This window comes from Oryctolagus cuniculus, chromosome 16 (assembly GCF_051225735.1).
Source record: "Oryctolagus cuniculus isolate XC-2025 breed Fujian yellow rabbit chromosome 16, ASM5122573v1, whole genome shotgun sequence".
NCBI lineage: Eukaryota > Metazoa > Chordata > Mammalia > Lagomorpha > Leporidae > Oryctolagus > Oryctolagus cuniculus.
Window position 1 is genome coordinate 50,823,532 of NC_142882.1, and position 22,398 is coordinate 50,845,929.

General features: G+C 50.9%; 1 protein-coding gene and 1 long non-coding RNA gene across 4 annotated transcripts in view; one reads left to right on the plus strand and one right to left on the minus strand.

The window, feature by feature from the left end:
- Positions 1 to 22,398, minus strand: part of RAPGEF5 (Rap guanine nucleotide exchange factor 5) — a 250,077-nt gene that overhangs the window by 221,769 nt on the left and 5,910 nt on the right. The gene's annotated exons all lie outside the window — the stretch shown is intronic.
- On the plus strand, positions 3,764 to 20,465 carry LOC149121739 (uncharacterized). The gene is made up of 3 exons (XR_016223202.1): positions 3,764 to 4,106; positions 19,742 to 19,925; positions 20,272 to 20,465. It is a non-coding gene; the product is annotated as an uncharacterized LOC149121739 (long non-coding RNA).

A 22,398-nucleotide genomic window follows, 5' to 3' on the forward strand; every position in this document is an offset into this window, starting at 1 on the left:
TCGTGCCTCTACTCAGTCTACTTTCTAGACTACCCATTTAAACATTTTTTTAACCTGTCCAGACAGCCTTCATTTCCTCCGAGTCATCACAGAGAACCTTGTGTTAAGTGACCTCCCTCCTCCACGCGACCTTCTGTGCTGGCCTAAACACTCCCCATCAGACCCAGCAAACAGAACCAGCGATCCCGGCAAACAGGAGAGAAACACAGCACATGTCCGGCAGGTGGCCAGCCTGTGCCGGGTATTCTGGCACTCCTGGGGGTCCCTGGGGCCCGGGCTTTCCCTGGATATTCCCCCTTCCTGGTAGCCGGTTGCAGCCACTACTCACTGGGACCCTCCGACAGAGACTCCTGTGTGCTACTGAAGTCACCCAGCAAGTAAGGCCACCACAGCTGATGTCACAAGGTAGCAGACAGTCATCTACAGCCTTCCTCCAAGAGGGGCTCAAGGACCGGAGCATCGGCCTCCCTGGAGCACCTCTGTGGCATGCAGACGCCCAGGCTCCACGCTGCCCAGAGCTCCTGGATCAGAAGTCGCAGCTTAGCCAGGTCCCTGGGAGAGTCACAGCCCTGCCAGCCACCACCTCTGCAACCCCACTTCCCACCACCAGGGTTTCTAAATCAGCGAGCCCCTCAAGCTATCAACCAAAGGCACCCTCCCCCCAAAAAAATTATACGAGAAAACTTAAGAAGAAAATTGCACACAAATACATGAAAGGTGTTGAAGAATCCCCAGAGTAAACAAACTTGATTAATGCAACATTTCCCAAACACATCAGGTGAAGGAATTGGTGACACCTATTTATTAACTTAGCTGAACATCTGTTGCCAGCCCCAAACACATCTACTGGTGTCGACAGAGAACAGTAAGCTGCACAGCTGTCCCAATGTGTAAGCTCCTGCACTTGACAACTACAGAACCTCGGACTCACTCTCCACCTCCCTGTACTTGCCAGCACGTATCATCAGGTGTAGATGTGATGTCGCCTCCTATGTTTTTGGTTGAGGAAGTCAAGCAAAACCAGCCTCACCCCACATGCAGGACACACAGAATGGATGGGAAGTGCCCAGAGCAGAGACACCGAGTCCCCTGAGGGCGGTGACCTGCGATGGCCCCAGGCTTTCTGGACATAATCTCTATTTGTTTTCACTCTCCAAGGGGAAAGTCACGTTCAGATCCCAGTCTGTCCTCTGTAGGCCCCGAGAGGCCCCCTACAGAAAGCACAGTCACCACAGGTACTTCCTGTAAGGCTCCTCTTTCAGAATTCTGAACCTTTGCTTGTGGCCAAACCTTGAACTTCTGCAACCATACTGTTTGCTTTTCCTCCATGGAATTGGCTACCAAACTTACTCTCTTGAATGCCAATGGCTCTGTGTGAAAGATGGAAGTCAGTAAAGTATCCTACATTCAAATCAACCAACACAATGTACAGGAATTGCAGAAGGAGAGACCTTCTGGCAGGGTGTGGGGTTCACAAGCCGTGGCTGCCCCAAAACACTGCATCCCTCCACTCGCACCCCCATACCTCCTCCCTTCCCACACCCCACTCAGCTACGCTAAAGAACATCGCGCAGCCAGTATAAGTATCAGAGGAGCCAGCGCGGGCACAGTGGGCAGAGCCACGATCTGTGACACCAGCATCCCCAACAGGCACCGGTTTCAGTCCTGGCTACTCCACTTCACATCCAGCTCCCTGTTAACGGCCCAAGAAAAGCAGAAGACGGCCCGAGTGTTTGGGCCCCTGCCACCCACATAGGAGATCTGGAAGAAGCTCCTGGCTCCCAGTGTTGGCCTGGTCCAGTCCTGGCTGTTGTGGCCACCTGGGGAGGGAACCCATGGATGGAAGATCTCTCTCTCTCTCTGTCTCTCTCTGTAACCCTGATTTTCAAATAAATAAATAAAATCTTTTTTAAGAGTTTTTTATACCTGGACATATTTTTATGACAATTGGAAAAATGAAACTGAAGAAAGAACATAAGACCAACAATACTTTAAAATATATAAAATATATCCAAAGGCTAATATAATGGGCTCTGTGGGATAGGCTAATGGTAGGCATTTGTTTCTTTCTCTCTTCAGACTTCCCCAATTTCTACAGTAAATATATTTCCTCTATAACTGAGGTTTAAAAACCCCTAAGAAAAGAGACAGTCTCCACCCAGGTCTCGCCACCTTTCACCTCCAGGGAGCCTATGAAGGAGAAAGACAGCTCACTCATGGAGACGATGACTATGTTAGGAACACGCCCACGTTCAGAAAGAAATTCAGTCTTTGTTTTTAACAAAGATTTACCTTATTTTACTTGAAAGGCAAAGTTAGAGAGAGAGAGGGTCTTCCATCCTCTGATTCACTCCCCAAATGGCCGCAATGGCCACAGCTAGGCCAGACAACTCAGGAGCCAGGAGCTTCTTCTGGGTCTCCCATGTGGGTGCAGGCTCCCAAGCATTTGGGCCATCCTCTGCTGCTTTCCCAGGCACACTAGCAGGGAACTACATTGGAAGTCTCGAGCTGGTGCCCATATGGGATTTAACTGGCTACACCACAATGCTGGCTCCAAAAACTTCAATCTTCACTTGGCTTTCACCTCTGTGTGTTTATGAAAGGAAGAGAGTGAGATAAACCTCCAGGCAAAGAGCAGAGAAGACAGGAGGAGGCAAAGGATTCTGCTGGGAATTAATGTAGCCTCCTCATAGACTCATCTCCCATTGCTAAAAGCTTAATTTACTGGTGCAACAGATAAAGCCATGGCCTGCAACACCACCAACCTATATGAGTGCCAGCTGAAGTCCTGGCTGCTTCGCCTCCAATCCAGTTCCCTTAACGCACCTGGGAAAGCAGTGGAGGACGGCCCAACTTCCTGGGCCCCTGTCACACACATGGGAGACCTGGTGAAGCTCCTAGCTCCTAGCTTAGGCCTGGCCCAGTCCTGGCCATTGCAGCCACTGGGAAATGGACCAGTGAATGGAAGACCTCTCTCTCTTCCTATCTCTCTCTCCCTCTAACTCCAACTTTCAAATAGATGAATAAATATTTTAAAAAACGGGAGATGGGCATTTGGCCTAGTGGTTAAGACACCTGGTCCCGTCACAGTGAACCTGGGTTTAATTCCTGGCTCCGGCTCCTGACTCCAGCTTCCTGCTAGTGCACACTGTAAAAGGCAGCAGGGATGCCTCAAGTGCTTAGGTTCTTGCCTCCCACGTTGGAGACCTGGACTGAGTTCCCTGCTCCTGGCTTTGGCCCAGTCAGTCCTAGATAGGCAAGTACTGCAGGAGTGAACCACAGAACAGGAGCTCTTTCTTTTTGCCTCTCAAATAATTTTTAAACATTTCTAAAACAGCAGTTGATAGATTCTGAAATCCCCAGTCTGCTTGCCAGTGAGCGTCTCCAGGACCACATCAACCCCTCCCTGAAGCCGTCCGAGGCGAGGCCTCTCTGAGGGCACTCTCTGACTCGCTGGGTTGCTCAGCCTTCCTGCCTTGTCAAACCTCCTCCTGCCTCTCAGCACAGTTTTAAATGACAGTCAGAAAGGTAATTACGAGCACACGAAGCGCAGGAGTTAACGAGCACAATCAGGGGCCCAGGTTTTCTTCTCGCACGTCAAGTGCACCAAAGTCACGTGTGTGAACACAGCCCTAACCACGAAGGCGTAAAGGAGCCCCGGTGCCCCTGCAGGAAGCGTACCTGCCTCCTGCCTTGAAAAGCCCCTCTGCCCCCGCCCTCCCCGGCACGCCGGCAGGAAGGAAGCGGCGCAAAGGCAGGTGGTCAGGGCTCTGATTACCGACCCGATCTCACACACGTCGGGAGACCTGGCTTTGAAAGCTTTCCAGTTATAAATGAATTCCATGATGTGGGGCAAGCGGCTCCTCTCCCCTACGCCTCGCTTCAGTCTTGCGTCTCTGGACAACAAACGCTTCCATGTCATCACGGCGCTACGAAGCACCAGGTGACATGAATGACAGCCACCTGCTCCCCAGCTGGGTGCCCAGAGACTCGATGGGCAGGGGCCGCGGCTGCTTCCTTTAATCACTGGCGTTGCTGCTTTCTCGAAACTGCGATCCCCAACAAGGAGTGCATTTCCTAGGGTGGCCCAGCTCACAAAGACACAGGTAAGCCTACAGCTGAAACAGGACATGCCCAGGAATGCCCTTTCCTGCCTTCCAAGAGTGACAAACTCTGAGCCCAGAAGGGACGCCGCTGCACACCTGTACCCCCCACCTTAGACGCCACGGTTTCGTCAGAATGCCTCTGTGATGCTTGTGTCAAACTGTCGATGAAACAGAATCCCTCTCTATAAAAGCTACTTTGCATATTCAAAATCTTTGAAAGATAAATCTCCAAGCACTGGAGCATACTCTGGATCAGGCTGAACTACACAACTGTACAGCCAGATAGCACGTGTTCGGGGGAGGGGATGGGGCAGAGAGGAGACAAGTGTTAACTAACCTTGGGACACAAGACAGCATATCCAATGCCCAGGATGTACTTAGGATTTCTCTTTTTTCATTTTAGTTATTTTTTAAACATTATTTATTTGAAAGGCAGAGAGAGAGAGAGAGAGAAAGAGTCTTCCATCAGCTGGTTCACTCCCCAAATGGCCTCAATGACCAGGCAGGGCCAGGCTGAAGCCAGGAGCCAGGAGCTTCATCAGGGTCTTCCCTGTAGGTGGCAGGGGCCCAAGCACTTGGACCATCCTCCACTGCTTTCCCAGGTGCATTAGCAGGAAGATGGATGGGAAGTGGAGCAGCCAGGACTTGAATAGGTGCCCATATAGGATGCCAACACTACGTGCAGCGGCTTTACCTGCTACATCACAGTGCCAGCCCCAGATTTCTCTTTTTAAAGAAAGCTTCCCTATACACAGACTGAGGTCTGGGTTTGCCAGAGTAACCCACATGCTTAATGATCACACCTAGGAAAAGCCTAATTCAACAAAAGGATGGATACACGTCATTTTCTTTTAACCAAACTTAGGAAGTAAAAGAATACGTATGGTAGAAAACAGTCTATGTTTAAAACATTAATGTTGCAACTTAGCAAAGCTGGGTTAGGGGTGTTTCTAGAGGGGGGATGGTTTATCCTCCATGGGAGTTTCCACCATGGCTACTTCTCATTTAAGAAAATAAGAGCGGGGGGAGAGGGGGCAGTGCTGTGGTAGCAGGTAAAGCCACCGCCTGCAGTGAAGGTCCCATATGGGCACTGGTTCGAGACTCAGCTGCTCCACTTGCAATCCAGCTCTCTGCTATGACCCGGGAAAGCAGAAGATGGCCCCAGTCCTTGGGCCCCGGCACCCACGTGGGAGACCTAGAGGAAGCTCTTGGCTCCCTGCTTTGGATTGGCACAGCTCCGGCTGTTAAAGCCAATCAGGGAGTAAACCAGCAGATGGAAGACCTCTCTCTTTCTCTCTCTCTCTGCCTCCCCTTCTCTCTGTGTGTAACTCTCTCAAATACATAAATAAATCTTAAAAAAAAAAAAAAGAGCAGGAAGGAGGATGTTAAGCTGGATCACAAAAATACAGTTGCAGAAAGAGACACAAGGTGGCAGAAAGATTTGGCCGTGTGAGGGGCTTTAAACAGGTCATGGAAAATGTACATTATCTTTTTAATTCCATGTCCCACAAACTGTCCCAAATCCCCTCTACTATCCCTCAAGGAGGCAGGATAAAATCACAGCCGAAAATGCAAAGGCCGTGATCTTCACGCATCTTCATTGTTCATGTTGTCCCTGGGGGAGGGCCCCATGGCTCAGCAGCTAGGACGCCGCCCAGGCCGCCCACCTCCCTGGTCAGACTTGTACTGCCTGGCTCCACTTCAGTCCAGCTTCCAGATCAGACATCCTGGGAGCCGGCAGAGGATGCCTCAAGTGCGGGGGTCCCTGCCAACCACACGGGAGACCTGGATTGCGTTCCTGGTTCCTGGCTTCAGCCTGGCCCAGCCCTGACCCTTATAGGTATTTGAAGGATACCTCTCCTGTGCGCGTGTGTGCACGCTTCCTTTCAAGTAAGTAAAACAAATAAATGTTTCTTAAGAATAATGTCCTAGGGGCCAGTGCCATGGCGCAGGTTAATCCTCCGCCTGTGGCGCTGGCATCCAATGTGGGCACTGGTTCTAGTTCTGGCTGCTCCTCTTCCAATCCTGCTCTCTGCTATGGCCTGGGAAGGCAGTGGAAGATGGCCCCAGCACTTGGGCCCCCGCACCTGTGTGGGAAGACCCGGAAGAAGCTTCTGACTTCAGATCAGCACAGCTCTGGCCATTGTGGCCATTTGGGAAGGAAGACCTTTCTCTCTGGCTCTCCTCACTGTCTGTAACTCTACCTCTCAAATAAATAAATAAAATCTTTGAAGAATGTCCCAGCACTGAAGTTGCTGGGGGAGCCATGAAGACCTGGACAAAGCTCTCAAAAGTAGATGGGCCATGTGTGGGATGGGGAAGCTGGTGCAGCCAGAGAGGAGGGGGTGGCATGGAGGGAAAGCCTGCAGCTTGGGGAGGAGCCAGGCACGGACATAGCAGCGTTTACCACCATTCACATGCACAGCTAGATACTCCCTGCTTAGGTGGAGTGATGTCCACTAAGCCCACGGGGTGAGCTGAAAACCATGGGAGCAGAACGTGCAGTCAGTGCACCCTCACCTAGCAACGCAGCACCTCGTGGCAGGGCTGGGGCACGCTGGGCCCACTGGCTAAGTAAGGCCCCAGAAATCACTTGGTCTGGCTCCGCCCCCAGCAACTGTGGGCGGGAGTTGAAATTCAATAAACCTATAGCAGGCTGATTTTTGCTATTTGTGTACAGCTTGTGGGCGAGGTTCTAAATATCCTCACAGCCCTTGACAGAGAAAAGCAAACCGAAGAACTGAAGCTAGGGCACCGGCTGCTTCCCTGTGGGGCAGAGCCGTGGCGGCCACTGCTGTCCAGCGTGGCAGGAGCACCCAGGGAGAGACCAAACTTCCAGACTTGCAGTCCGGTCTCTCCTGGATGTGTATAACACCACCAACAGGTTGAGTAAAACCATTATAAGCAGGGGCAGGGGGGGACACCTGTATAGACGCAGCCTTGAAGAGCCAAATGCATTTGCCGACCCCAGTAGATGGTTTCTGATGGGGTGGGCACCGTTCCAAGCACTTTTTACAAATATGGATGCATACATTATTCCTAACTCTCTCCAGCGGCGCAGAAAGGTGATGTAACTTGCCCCTAGTCATTCAGCTGGCGAGAGGCAGAGGACCCTGGCTGGTGGGGCCCCGAACACGTGCTCATCATCTCTCCACTCTCTGCCTTCTTTTCTGGGTGATCTTCATGGGTCCTAGTCTTTTTGAAACCTATCTCACCGGCCTTCCAAAAATTCCATATCCCAGCGCTCTCCCAGTAATTCCAGTGTTGGTTCCTCTCGTGCACGGCCAAGCATCTTGACCCACTCAGTCCCAACTCCAGTGAGAAATGAGAGCACATGTGAGCACCACGAGCTATGGCTGCACCTGCCTGGGAGCAGGCCAAGGATCTGCAGAGCACTGGCCAGGGGTGGCAAGGCATGAGTGTCCCCCAAATGAGCGCAGCCCTCACTGTACATGGTTGCAATCGCTAGCTCTTAGGACAGCTATGAAGGCAAGATCCAGCGGTGGTCCATGGGCTGGCAGGAAGATCTCATAGAGTCAACTACAGAGGTTCAGTTGGCTACTGGAGTCGACTGTGAGAAGCAGCCACCAGTACCCTAAGCCACTGCAGCCTGGATGTGACACGCACAGAAACTGAAGAACGGAAAAGACCAGTCGGGGATGGATAAAGGGAACACATGGCCCCTGGAGAGCCTGCCAGCTGCCCCCTTCCTGTGCGGGCTGGGCCCCACCTGCTGTCCTGCCGCTACCTGGGGCAGCCTTGAGGGCAGCTGGCATTGGAGGTGGAGCCCCCAGCCCTGGGCAGATGCAGTGCAAGGACCAGGCTGGGGTGGGGACATCCGTTTCCAGGTGCAGCATCAACTTGGGGGGAGTTGTGTGGGAAGCACACCAGGCAGCCACAGCTGCACCCAGGTCCCCTTTCCTCAACAGACAATGGACAAACTTGAGAAGCTGTCCCGAGGCACATGCCACTCTTCAGCCCCGCAAAAGCCTCTCATCTCTGTCATGAGATAACTCAAGCACGCAAAGTGACGCGTCTCATTTCTTAAACAAGAGCCTTGGGGATCTCAGACGTCCTGTGCAGAACTGAGACGAGCTTCAGCCCTACGCCTGACAGCTCCGTCCCTCTCTGCGCAGGGAAATTATCTTGCATTCTGGTTCATCTCTAGCTGCTCGCTGAAAACAGGAACGAAGCCCCTCGGTCACAGCATCACTTCCTCCCCAACCTCCTGAACTCTCCTCCCCAATTCCTCCAACTCCTGGGCTGTACCCCTAAGGGATGTCCTGGCTCACTCTCCTGGCTGCTCTCTACACACCACCCCCCTGGACTTACCTTTCTACAGAAACGCTTTTGCTGATGGAGGCTGCCACCTGGCACCTGTTAGAACAGGTTCACAGAGAATCCCACCTGTGTTCTGTCCTGAGAAAAGTCTACCTGTGGCATAAGGTGGTTCCCCCAAATGCTCAGGTGAAGCACAACAAGAATAAGAGCCATGTGATAAGCTTTGCATAAAATTAAATTCACTTAATTATAAAGGTTTCTGAACTATGAAGAAGAGTTCTTTATTCTGGTGGCATAACACTTGGTTAGGTAATAGTGGGAGGGGAGACTGGAATAAGCTACATATCATTTACGATAGAAAGTAGAAGAATAGGACACGGAGAGGAAGTAATGTAATTTTTATTAGAATTTTATTATTTATTTCTATTTTTAAAGAAAGATTTATTTATTTGAAAGGCAGAGTGACAGAGGGAGAGATAGAGAGAAAAAGAAATCTTCCACCTGCTGGTTCACTCCCCAAATGCCACAGTGACCCAGCTTGGACCAGGCTAAAGCCACAAGCCGGGAACCCTATCCAGGTCTCCCACGTGGTGGCAGGGGCCCAAGCACCTGGATCATCTTCTGCCTTCTCAGGCCATAGCAGAGAGCTGGAGTAGAAGCAGAGCAGCAGGGACTCAAACCTGCACACCCACGTGGGATGCTGGTATTGCAAGTGGTAGCTTTATCTATTGTGCCACAATACCAACTCCTTTCATTTTTATTTCAAAGGAAGAGAGAGAGAGAGAGAGAGAGAGAGGGAGGGATCTCCCATCTGCGGGAGAGGGGAGGGGGAAGAGAGAGAGAGAAAGAAAGAGACAGAGAGAGTCAAAAAAATTTCCCATCTGCTGCTTTACTCCCCAAATGCCCATAACAGCCATGGCTGGGTCAGGCTGAAGCCAGGAGATGGGAATTGAATCCAAGTCTCCCAGAGGGGTAGCAGGGACTCAAGCTCTTAAGCCATTACCTGCTCTCTCCCTGGATGGACAACTGCAAGAAGCAGGATTGGAAGTACAAGAGCCAGGAGTCATACAGGCACTCCAATGTGGGATGCGGGTGTCTAAGTGGCGTCTTTTTTTTTTTTTTTTTTTTTTTGACAGGCAGAGTTAGTGAGAGAGAGAGAGAGACAGAGAGAAAGGTCTTCCTTCCATTGGTTCACTCCCCTAATGGCTGCTATGGCCGGCGCTGTGCCGATCTGAAGCCAGGAGCCGGGTGATTCCTCCCAGTCTCCCATGTGGGTGCAGGGACCCAAGCACTTGGGCCATCTTCCATTGCCCTCCCGGGCCACAGCAGAGACCTGGACTGGAAGAGGAGCAACCAGGACTAGTACCTGGTGCCCCAACCGGGACTAGAACCCGGGGTGCCAGTGCCGCAGGCAGAGGATTAGCCAAGTGAGCCACGGCGCCAGCCTAAGTGGTGTCTTAACCAGCATGCTGAATGCCTGGCCCAGCTGCAGGGATCATCAAGAGGGCAGCCCAGGGGCCTCCTGGAGAGAATGGTCCTTGAGCAAAGACCGGAAGCAGGTGAGTGGGTATCTAGATATGGAGAAAGGCCCTGAAGCGGAAGCCCGACGGGCAAGAAGTCCGGGGTGGGGGGGCTATGGTCAGACAAGAGGACAGCAATGTGGCTCCATTAGCTCCAAGGGAGACCACCTCCTTCTGTTTGTACAGCGTGTTCCTTGCCATGTTAACACGCCCCTCGCATCCATACGCAACGTGAAGTGTGTCAGACTCTGGGCAAATTCAAGTCCCATAAACGCACCCTCCGCTGCCTAACAAGGAACCTCGATGATGACTTTACACTTGGCTTTGTTCTCAGGCTGTAACAGCAGCACAATTTCTGACATCAAAGAACTGTCAGGAGCATAATTGCTCAGTAAAAGTATTTTTAGTGCGGCTTCATTAAAATGATAGCTGTGCGCTGCTCTGCCTTAGGACTGGCAGCTCTGCTCTACGGCTGATGGACAGCTCTCGACTCTTTCTCGGGTCTCAGACCACGGGGAAGCCTCCTGCTTGCAGCTCATAGCCAAAGATCAGCTGGGAGGCCACACCCAAAAAATGAGGCAGATGCTACTCTTCCCAAAGGATCACAGATCAAACTTGGCCAAAAGACAAACCCCACTTCCGTTGCAGCCACACTGCAGTGTGCCCCTCGGTCCTTCCACCTCTGAGCTCCTGAGCTGCTTTCTGGTCTGGGACAGCACTGGGCAGGCCCTGGGTGTCCTCGCTGATACAGTCAGATTGGCAACACTCTCACCACGTTCGTCTGCCCCCCGGACCCCAAGTTCCAAGTAGGACTGGGCTCCCACTCTTTTCCATTTCTGCACCCGTGGTTTCTAAGGCCTGGAGTGGGCAGGGCTAACGTTTGCGCTGCTTCTGTCCCTCGGGGTTGCTGGAGTGGAGACACGTCGCAGCGCGTTAGTTGAGTGAGGCTGTGGGTCTGGCGTTGGCCAATGAGATGTGAGCAAAAAGTGCTTGGAGCAGCGAACACCCTGACACAGAAATGTCCTACGACGGAAGCAGAGCTGTCACATGGACACAGGGCCAGAATGCTTTTCTTGTCAGCAGGAAATGAACCTTTATTGTTTTGTGCTCCAAAGATTTTCACGCTGTGTGTGTGCATTGGTGGCAAAGCCTAGACGATCCTGATGGAGCGAGCAGAAGCAGGTTATCCCGGCAGATTTGAAAAGGAAAAGGCAAAAACGGGTGGCCGCACCAGGTGGCCATCGTGGATGTGAGGAGCAGGTGCTGTGTCCCAAGAAGCCGCCCACCGTCGAAAACAACGAACAAAATCTCTCGTGCTTTCCTTCGTCTTCTGTCCCCAGAGCTAGCTGCTTAAATAGAAGCATCTACAGTTATGGAAGTCATTAAGAGGCCAGGCTGGCTTTGACCTTCTCACCAGAGCCAGGCCTGCTCGGACGCAAGCTTCCGCCAGGGCAGAGGTCCCTGTGCCAAGCACCCGCCCCCCTGATGCAGACCTGTGAGAGCGTGGCTGCTCATGGCCCTCTCACGCTTCCCCGTCTCCTTCCAGAGCAATGGGCACAGGGAACCTTCAACACTCCAAAGGCAAGTAAGAGAGGTCAGGCTGGGCAAGGGTTGCAGGACCCACCCCTCCCTTCCCAGGCCGTGAGCAAAGCAGGAAGGTTTGGCAGGGATTTCTCAGGCCCCAGCCAGAGAAGGGGATGCCAAGAACAGAAAGAAAACCTGAGAATCAGACTAGAAAGGGCTCCTTCCCCAGCTACGGGACGTGGAGAGCCTACACTCCACACCGGAGGACAGAGCAAGGCGGACTCACAAGAAGGGTCCTCTCTCCAGGGACAGGAAGCCTGCAGGCTGGGAGTCCCTCCGTGTCCCCTGGCCAGGACACAGGCTCCCCCACCAGGGCCATCCGCAACACGGCCCCTCCCCCCTTTCCCTAACGCGTGGCATCCAGCACCGCCACTTCCAGGGACCGAGGAAAATCACATCCCCTTCTGGGCAGACCTGGGTCCCACCCCTCTGGCTTCGCTGTACACCCAGCGACTAAGCCTCATTGGAGAAACAGCCAGACAGAAGAAATGGAGCAAGGTCACAGGCTCCCCTGTGCCCAGCCTGAGCCGCAGGTGACTCCAGGAGCCCACACCCTCAACTCCAACACACACTCGCGTTCTCCAGCATACAGACGCAAAAACCCAGAAAGAGGAGCCCAATTCCAGCTGTTTCCTCACTGAGAACTTCCTTCTAGCTAGAGCAATGCAGCATCGGAAACTTTAAGCTCAGGGCCTTGCTTCGTCTTTAAACACTGCACTCATTAAGTCAAGGTGTTCTGATGCTGCTGTCCAACCTGTACCATCCCAGGATCACCGGTGAAAGCCAGAGTCCAACCCAGAAGGCCGCTGTGGGAGCTGATGGACACACACGAGGAGCACGGGCAGGTGTCGCGTCCTGCTCCACGGTGAGGTTAGTGTCCAGGGCGGCTGGAGGAACGTTTTGATCTTAGTGACACACCCGCTGCTGGAAGCCGTGGGCGTTCATTATGCCGTGTAAGCCTTTGCCGCTCTGTGCATGCAGTCTGGCAGGCATCTCGCAACCTGTGCAGTACACGGGGACAGAACAGAGCAAGGCCACAGTCCCACACAAGGGTCTTGGGACTCCTGTTATGGGCAAACAATGCTAAGGGTGTCTGAGAAAAAGGTAGAGGCGGGGTTAAAAAAACTAACTAAATAAATAAAACAAAATTTCACAAAATTGTAGAGAAGGAATGAGAATTCCTCCAATCACAGCTTCTCTGGCTGTGAACCCTGCCATCCAGGCCAGGTGCAGGCATGGTGCCTGCGTTCCATTGTAGCTTCCGATCAGCGGTCCTGGGACCTCTTGGGACACCGTGGTTAACCCAGCATCACTTTCAAGGCCACACCTGTGTCCTGCTTCTCCCACTGTCCTGTCGCCAAATAGCAGGGCCCAGACTGGCTTGATGGCCACTGTTAATGCCCACGGCTGCTTCTAGCCCACACCGCTCCTTCTGCTGCCATGCTTTCCAGCACTGCCCAGCCCCGGGCACCCGCCTATTGGAGATGTGTGCACAAAGCCCAGAGAGCCACCGGAGCTGCTCAGCCCAGGGTGACAGCAGGACCAGGGCGAGAGTGGCCCAGCTCTGCCCAGTGTTGGAGGTAGAGCTGCCCTGGGGGCTGGTGTGCTGGACAGTCCCAGGTACTGAGGGCACCACAGTGAGGAAGAGGAGCAGGGAGAATGGATGGCCATGACCACTATCCTCCCAGCACCCCAGCCGCTGACCCAACCCAGAGTCAGAGGGCGCAGGAGTCCTGGTGATGGAAAGCCGTGGGGGGCAGCCCTCCAAGGGACAGCCTGGAACATGGAAGAGCAGGGGACACAGCACAGGCGGGGGGGGGGGGGGGGGCAGCACAGCTCCATGCTCCTTTGTGCTCCAAATGCCCATCACTTTTGTAGCCTGCCAATCACTCGGGAGAACCCAGTAAGAAAGACAGATAATGCTGTTAATTCAAGCAAGGGCTGGAGTCAGCGCTTAGCATAGTGGGTGGAGCCGCCACCTGCAATGCCAGCATCCCATATGGGCACCCGTTCGAGACCCGGGTGCTCCACTTCCAATCCAGCTCTCTTGCTGTGGCCTGAGAAAGCAGTAGAAGATGGCCCAAGTCCTTGGGCCCCTGCACCCACATGGGAGACCTGGAAGAAGCTCCTGGCTCCTGGCTTTGGATCGGTGCAGCTCCAGCTGTTGTGGGCATTTGGGGAGTGAACCAGTGGATAGAAGACCTCCCCCCCCCTTCTCTCTCTGTGTAACTCTTTCAAATAAATAAATCTTTAAAATAATAAAAGAAAAGAAAAGAAAAAGAAAGGGGTTTTGAGTCCTAGGCCTCGAGCTGGGTTCAGCCTCCCATGATGAAATGGTCAACAGTCAGCCAGGCAGACCCCTCTTGCCCCGCCCCACAATCAGCAATTTTCTAATGAGGAAGGTCCTCCAAGTTCTGAGGCCACCAGGGCAGGCTGCTCAGTGCGGTCCAGGCCCGAGCAGCATCAGCAGCACCTGAACTTGCTACGAGTGCAGATTCCTGGGCCCTGTCCATGAGCCACTGAACTGAAGTCTTGAAGATGGGTGCCCTGGGATATGTGCTGTGATGAGCTCTCCAGGGAGCCTCATGCTACAGTTCAGGAAGCCTTGCCTTAACCCCAACCTTCACAGCAGCCTGAGACATAACAGCTCCCAGATAACCTGTCAGAAGCCCTGGGACTGACAGCTGAACAGAATCTAACATCCTCACTATGAGCTTCTGCCAGGCATTGACTGCCGAGCCTCAGTTCTCTGACTTAATTTCTCCCAGGGTGGCCACTCAGCAGCCTTTCAGCTCTTCAGAGGGACTGACCATGGAATCCTTCAGACCATAACTTCAGCCAGTGATGATGTGATGATGGTGATGGTGGTGAGGACGATGTGATGGTGATGGTGGTGATGAGGACATTGTGATGGTGATGGTGATGATGGTGATGGTGGTGATGAGGATAATGATGATGGTGATGTGATGGTGATGGTGGTGATGAGGATAATGTGATGGTGATAGTGGTGGTGATGGTGATGGTGGTGATGAGGATGATGTGATAGTGATGGTGATGATGGTGATGATGATGGTGATGGTGGTGATGGTGATGATGGTGATGGTGGTGATGGTGGTGATGAGGACAATGTGATGGTGATGGTGATGAAGGTGATGGTGGTGATGAGGATAATGATGATAGTGATGATGATGGTGATGGGATGGTGATGGTGATGGAGGTGATGGAGGTGATGAGGACAATGTGGTGGTGATGGTGAAGATCACAGTGGTAATGGTGGTGATGGTAATGGTGGTAATGATGGTGATGGTAATGGTGGTAATGATGGTGGTGGTGGTGATGAGGATGATGTGATGGTGATGATGACAGTGGTGATGGTAATGGTGGTAATGATGGTGACTATGGTGATGAGGATGATGTGATGGTGATGGTGATGAAGGTGATGGTGATGATGCTGATGATGGTGACCATGATGGTGATGATGGTGATGGTGGTGATGATGGTGATGGTTGTGATGAGGACAATGTGATGGTGATGGTGAAGATGACAGTGGTGATGGTGGTGATGGTAATGGTGGTAATTATGGTGGTGGTAATGGTGGTAATGATGGTGGTGGTGGTGATGAGTATGATGTGATGGTGATGATGACAGTGGTGATGGTAATGGTGGTAATGATGGTGACTATGGTGATGAGGATGATGTGATGGTGATGGTGAAGGTGATAATGACAGTGGTAGTGATGGTGAGGGTAGTGATGGTAACGGTGGTAATGATGGTGATTGTGGTGATGAGGATGAGGTGCTGATGGTGATGAGAACAGCAGCAGCTCCCACCTTTGAGCATTCTCTACATAGCCGGGTGGGCACAGCCTTTGCTTCCCAGAGAGTGAGCTTGCAGTCTACAGAAAGGCTCAGTATGAGTATGTAAAATAAACACCTTACCCCAGAGTAAGGAAGATGGGGAAACGAGAATGTAGGTGAAAGCACTTTGTAAATGTCAAGTATCACATAAATGATGGCAGGGTGAACACTCAACAACCGGCTAACTGAACTCTGTTTTGTGGGTTTTTTTTTAAGCGTTAGCTTCATTGAAGGTACTCAAAGTAGACTAGATTATGTCCAGGAACTTTCCTTTTTGTTTTGTTTTAAGGAGTTATGTGCCAAGAGCAGTGGAAACCTGAATGTTTTAACAGGTGATATTTAAAAATCTGTGATAAACTTGAAATAGCAGAGGAAATCAAATATTCATGCTGACCTGAGGCTAATAGTTCCATTAATGACAGAGACGGCACTAAACCCCTTACCCAAAAGAAGAGACAAGAACCGGTCAGATTGCCGACAGAGAACATGAGGTGCCTGCTCCAAGTTCTCCTCATCATGACCCCTCCCCCAGAATCCGTTTAAGGCCAAGCCACTTGATCAGCTACAAACAGGTTAACAGAGGCTCCTTCTACTCTTTTGCTATGACAGGCTCTTGGTTTAATTGGGCTCTTCATGCATCTTCAAATGGCGCCTCGGCTAACGCCCGGTCTTCCTCCTGCCCCACTAACGACACAGACTGAATATTAAAGACCCATCTTCCTCATTTGTCTGGGATGAGCCCCCAACGTGCTCTGCAGGCTGAGTGGACATCTCAGTGCAGAAAAAGCACTTTTCTGACCTCGGTTAGACAAAGACCAAGAAATGAAAACGAATTCCCTATCCCAGCACTGTGTCCCACAATGGAATATTGGCATTCCATTCCAGAGACAAACAAGTTATGTGACTTATTCCACGTCACGCAGCTGTTGAGCGACCATCTCAATGGAAAACATCCCCTCTCTGCACCACAGCCAAATTGTATTTTAATGGATTTAAATGCATTAGTTAGTTTTGTTTGTTATTATAACAAAATGCCAGAAGTCGAGCCACTTGATAAAGAAAGAGGTTTATCTTGGCTCAGGGCTCTGGGGGCTCACGGTCTAGGATTGGGCAGGCCCTGCTGGTGAGGCCTGTGGTGGTGCTGGTCCCTCTGATAGAATCCTGGGCTGGCACGGAGCCTGCTGTGACAACAGAGAGCCTGCAGGTCTGTGTCTGTAAAGCTACCAGGACTCAAGGGCAGAGGGTCCAGCCCAGTGACTTAACCCAATCTGATCACCTCTCAAACCCCTCTATACACTGTAAATAGGTTACGTCTCCACCCTCCAGTAGTATTAACATCAGACTCCGCGGGTGAACTCCCTGAGCTCAGGGGAACACTCAAACCACTGTGCTATAATTTTAATAGCGATCACCACACATCCTCTTCTCACTGTCCTAAACATTTTTTTTTAAGATTTATTTGAAAGTCAAGAACTTACAGAGAGAGAGGGACACACACACACACACACACACAGAGAAAGAGAGAGAGAGAGAGAGAAACAGATCTTCCATAGTCTGGTTCACTCCCCAGATGGCTCCCATGGCCATCACTGGGCCAGGCTGAAGCCAGGAGCCAGAAGCTTCTTCTGGGTCTCCCACAGGGTGGCAGTGGCCTGAGCATTTGGGCCATCTTCTGCTGTTTTTCCAGGTGCATTAACAAAAAGCTGGATTGGCAGTGGAACAGCCAAGACTCAAACTGGCACCCAAATAGGATGCCAGCATCACAGACAGAAGCTTTACTGTCTATGAAACAATGCCGGCCGCTAAACACTTCTTTACAAAAGATTTCATACCTGTATATAAATTCACAGCACAATATGATGAGCAAACTCTTGGAGGTGTTTGTTCATTATAGTCAACATTTAGAGTGTTTAAGCAAGCAGAAGCAATAAGCTGTTTACTCCTTTCAACAGTGATGGGAGAGAATAAAACAAATTTACAGTGAGCACCGAAGGTCTAAGTGTTAGAATCCCAAGTATTTGCGTGTACACCTCAGGACAGCTGCAGGTAAATGATTTGTCAAGGTCAAATTCAACTGAGCAACAAAACCACCCACAGGCTGGAGTTTAAGTTGCTCAACCAGTTAGGAAAAAAAAAAAAAATACAGGAAGACAAGGACCTAGAAAAGCCCTGGTTGTGAGGCCTCTTTAACTTCAGTCAGGGCTGGTTTTGCCTTGCCCACCTGCATTGTGCTTTGTCTTCAGATAACACAGTGCAAAAAAGAATGGGACGGATGGGCAAGAAGTCAGTGTCCCAGGCATAAAGCAGATGAGATTAACTGAACCAGTGACCCAAGGGCATAGTGCTGAGAGAGAGAGAGAGAGAGAGAGAGATTGAGAAAGAGAGAGAGAGAGAGAGAGAGAGAGAGAGAGAGAGAGAGAATCTTCCACCCACTGGTTCACTCCCTAAATGCCCACAACAGCCAGGGTTGGAGGAGGCTGAAGCCAGGAGCCAGAAACTCCATCCGGGTCTCCCACATGAGAGGCAGGGACCAGAGCACTTGGGCCATCTTCTGCTGCTTTTCCAAGCCCATTAGCAGGGAGCTGGATGGGAAGCGGCACAGCCAGGGCTCAAACCAGCGCCCCGACACGGGCTCCCAGGGCTGCCAGCGGCGGCTTCACCTGCTGTACCATAATGCCAGAACCTCTTGTCATTTTTATATCTGCGGTTCTGTTTCAGGAAATTTATTTGAGGTGCTTCTCTTTTTAATTGTATTTTCTTAACAAAATGTCTGTGAGGAAACCAATAATGAATGATGTGTGGATTCCACATGCACACAAATATTTTTCACCCCTGCTTAGACTTGCTTTCTTCACCTTCCACCTTACTCTGAGGCTACTCCTGCTTTCCATAGGAAAACATGTAAATTTATTCTCCCCTGACATTTACTATAAATCACCACCTAAGCCACATCAGTATTCATACAAATCGTTAATACAATCTCAATTTACATTTTTCACACTTCATAATAAACAGGGATTTTGTTCCCATGCACGTTTTCAAGCTGCGATATACTCCGATATTTCTATAAACTCTGCAGCTACATTTATAAAATGAAAAAAGCACGGGTAATCACACTTCCTTTATTCTAGGACAGCATCATGTTAAGACGAACTAGCAGTGTAATAGCAGCTTTACAGGGGTGAAAAACAGTACCTCCTTAAATGTTCACATTAACTGGAAGACAGATCTCAATTTCAAAAGCATTAAAATGAAAGAGAGAGAGAGAGAGACTCTAATTAAGGAAATGCATTCAGTGTTAGGGAGAGGGTGCATTTGTCAGTCTGTTTAATATTGGGCCAGACTCCCTGGGTTCAGATTTTGGCTCCTGCACTTATGGGGTGACTGCAGGCAACTTGCTTAGCCTCTCTGTGCAGTGGGACCGTCTGTCACTTGGGGTTGTTCCTAGGATTAAGCGAGTTATGGTTGCTACCATGCTCCAAACAAGCCGGCATGGTAAATGTCCCAGAAGCACGTATGAAACTGCAATAGTTATCATTGCCATCACCACACGTGCCAGGGCCCCCTGCCCACTGGCAGTGAGCAGTTTCCAATTCAACAAGCTGATGGGAATATTTTAGTGCGAGGAAACAGTCACTGACAGATGAAGGTGTGCTGAGGCCAAAGGTCCAGAGGAGGACGGATAAAAGGCAGAACCGCTATGAGGCCGCGGCCCTGCTTGCCAGAATGCAGGCGGGACGAGACGACGAAGCCAGGCGTGCGTGGGCCCAGGCGGCAGGACACCCACCTGCCCCTTGCACTGAGAAGCAAGATGAGGGCTGCCTGTGTCATGCTGTGTCAAGCAGCCATTTGGAGGGTGAACCAACGGAAAAGGAAGACCTTTCTCTCTGTCTCTCTCTCTAACTCTGCCTGTAAAAAAAAAAAAAAAAAAAAAAAAAAAAAAAAAAAAAAAAGCCTCGGATCCAAACAGATAAAAAGTTAAGAGCCACTCGCTTCAGGTACATATTCCCACTTTCCTTAAAAGATGCTTGCAGACTCTCATTGACTCTATTCGGCGCTAAAAAGGCTCGGTCACTTCCCCAGGGTGCATGTTTCTGACTCTATAACCTAATCCTGGGGTGAGCACTCGCTGCAGCAGCGGGCAGCCTGCCTGGGGCACCGCATCCCCTGGCAACACCCAGCTTCCTGCTGATGTGCACCCTGGAGGCAGAGAGCAATGGCTCAAGCCCTTGGGTGCCTGCTGGGGTCGAAGCCCTGGCCCTGGCTGTGGTAGGCATCAGGGGAGTGAAACAGCAGATGGAAGATCTCTCTCTGCCTTTCAAATTAATTAAAGATTAATTATTATTTTTTTAAGAAACAGATTTTAAGCAACTCATTCCCCCTCTTCTTCCAGTTTTCCACACAGGCCAGAAAAGGAGCCTGCTTGCTTGCTTGCTTTATAAACCTCCGAGTAACTTTGCACCACGGAGCTGAGAAAACAATGGCTTGTGGATGAGTCATGCAACCTCCGTGTGTCCTGCGCAGCGGCTGCACTGCCAGGAGGCGACGGGCAGCTGCGCACTTCAAGCATAACCATGGTGAGTCATTCCTCAGTGGGCCTGGAAGCCATTCCCAGAGGCATGGGAAAGAACGTGGACCTGCTCTGCACTAAGACTTGAAACGCCCCATGCGTCCGCCGTTTCGACATCCCACGCTACTGCCGTGTCAGAGTCGTTTTCAAAAAGGCCCCAGTCCTGGGAGGGGGGAGGTTCTGGGCTCCGCTGGGTCCCTGCTATGTCCCAGCTGGGTGGCCATGGGGAAAGTCTTTAACCCCTCCAGGTGGTCATCAGAGAGTGATAAAGATCTGTTCGAGGGGCTGGTGTTTGGCATGGAGGTTAAGCCAGAGTGCCTAGACTCAAGTCCTGGCTCCGTTCTGCATTCCAGCTGCCTGCTCCTACACACCCTGGGAGGCAGCAGATGATGGCTCACGTACTGGAGTTCCTGCCTCCTGTGTGGAAGACCTGGATTGAGTTCCTGTCTCCTGGCTTTGGCCTTACCCAACAATGGCTGTTGTGCATATTTGAGGAGTGAACCAAGGATGAAAGATCTCTCTCTATCTCTCTTTCAAATAAACAGAGTTAAAATAAAATAAAACCTGCCACAATAGCATCTGTGGACCATCCATTTTCCATACCCATTTATGAAAAATTTATCCTAATAACAGCTAATCATCAAAAGATAAAGTCATTGATTTTAACTATTTTGCCTTATAAATAAAAGCTCTTACCTCCTCACAGAATACTTCCAGATCACACATCATCATGAATCCATCAGTATTCCTTAACAAGGGTTGTTATGCAAAATTAAGGCAAAAAAAAAAAAATCACAAGTACTCAAAGTTATCACCCACCAGTGACTTACTGCCTACCTTTCCATCTAGTTTTAGCTACACAAGTTACCAGTTCCTGCCAAGTCAACTTAAGACACACTGCAAGTGTGAAATTCAGCCTATTTCGTTATGGTACCAGCACTGAGATACCAGCTAAAATGGTCATTATATGTTAGAATATCATTCTTTTTTTTAAAAAAAAATGAAATCTGATATTGCATATGAAAGGAAAAGTTTTCTGCACTCAGATTTCCATAAATATGTCATTTGTCTGGGATTAGCACCCAGCCTGGGAAGTAAAAATTTAAGCACCTACATGTCCATCCCTTTATAGACACTCGGAAAAGCCTGACCTATGCTGTGTCTCGTTACAAGGAGCAAAAAGGAGGCCCAGAGAATAAGGCATGCAAGGATCCAGAGTGCGGACACACGGGGGTTCAAAGTCAGGTTCCGTCCTAGGAATCAGAAAAAGTTAACTGGCATAACTACACAGGAGGATGCGTGTGATTCTATGCAAATACTACACTACCTTCTATTAGGGACTCGAGCAACCTTGGATTCCGGTGTCTGCAGGGGGTCCTGGAGCCAGGAGGGATGGCTCTGCTTTATTTGTCACCACGGTTAACACCGCGTAATAGTACCAACCTCCTAGCTAGGAGGAGTTAGACGCAGGAAAGTCACTGCTTCCCAAATCAGTTCATCCTATGTCCCTCATATCTGATCTGACTCACCTTCCCTGGAAGACTCCACCCCTGCTGGCCTTTATCTCCCATCTATCAATCTATCTACTGATTGATCTATCCATAGATATCTACTTATTTGAAAGGCAGAGCAACAGAGAGCAGGAGAGACAGAGACAGAGACAGAATCTTCCATCTGCTGGTTCACTCCCCCAAATGCCGGCAATAACCAGGGCTGAGCCAGGCCAAAGTCAGGAACAAGATACTCCATCAGGGTCTCCCAGGTGGATGGCAGGAGCCCAACTACTGCCTTCCTGGGCACATTAGAGGGAAGCTGGATCTTAGGCAGAGCAGCCGGGACAAGGCCTGTTGCTCATATGGGATGCTGGCGCTGAGAGCCACAGCTACACTGCTGCTCCACAACGATGGCCCTTGTTCTTTGCCTCCTGATAGGCTGCATATCACAAACTGGTAGGAAAGTTAGAGTCAGCGAGCCATCCGCAAAGTCTGGGATTGATTGACCGTGATGGAGGTGAGCTGAGGGGGATCTTTGCTCATGCCACACTGCATGCTGCTTTTATTGAGTAAATATTGATGACCATTCACCTATAACCACAAGGTTGCTGTGCACTTCCCCTGCCCCACACCCTCCAGATCAGTCCCAGTGAGCGCAAATGAAAGAGAAGCTGGAGCCCAGCACTGCCAGCAGCCTATCCTGAATGTGCGCAGTGGGTGCTACAGGGCTCTGGTCGTTCAGAGCAAACAGAACCTTTGCCCTTGGTACACCTAGGCACACTGGGAGCGTGCATTGGGCCCTGTGCCACCAGGCTTCCGGGTCCCACCCTCCCCTCCCCACACACTCCGCGATCCTGGGCGAGGTTCGCCTGCATTTCAGTTTCCTCAGCTGCGGACAGCCAATTACGGCACCCAGCTCACAGGCGTGTCCTGAGGGTTAATCAGGTTTATTTCAGAACATGCAAGGCACAGAATTAAGTTCCGCGA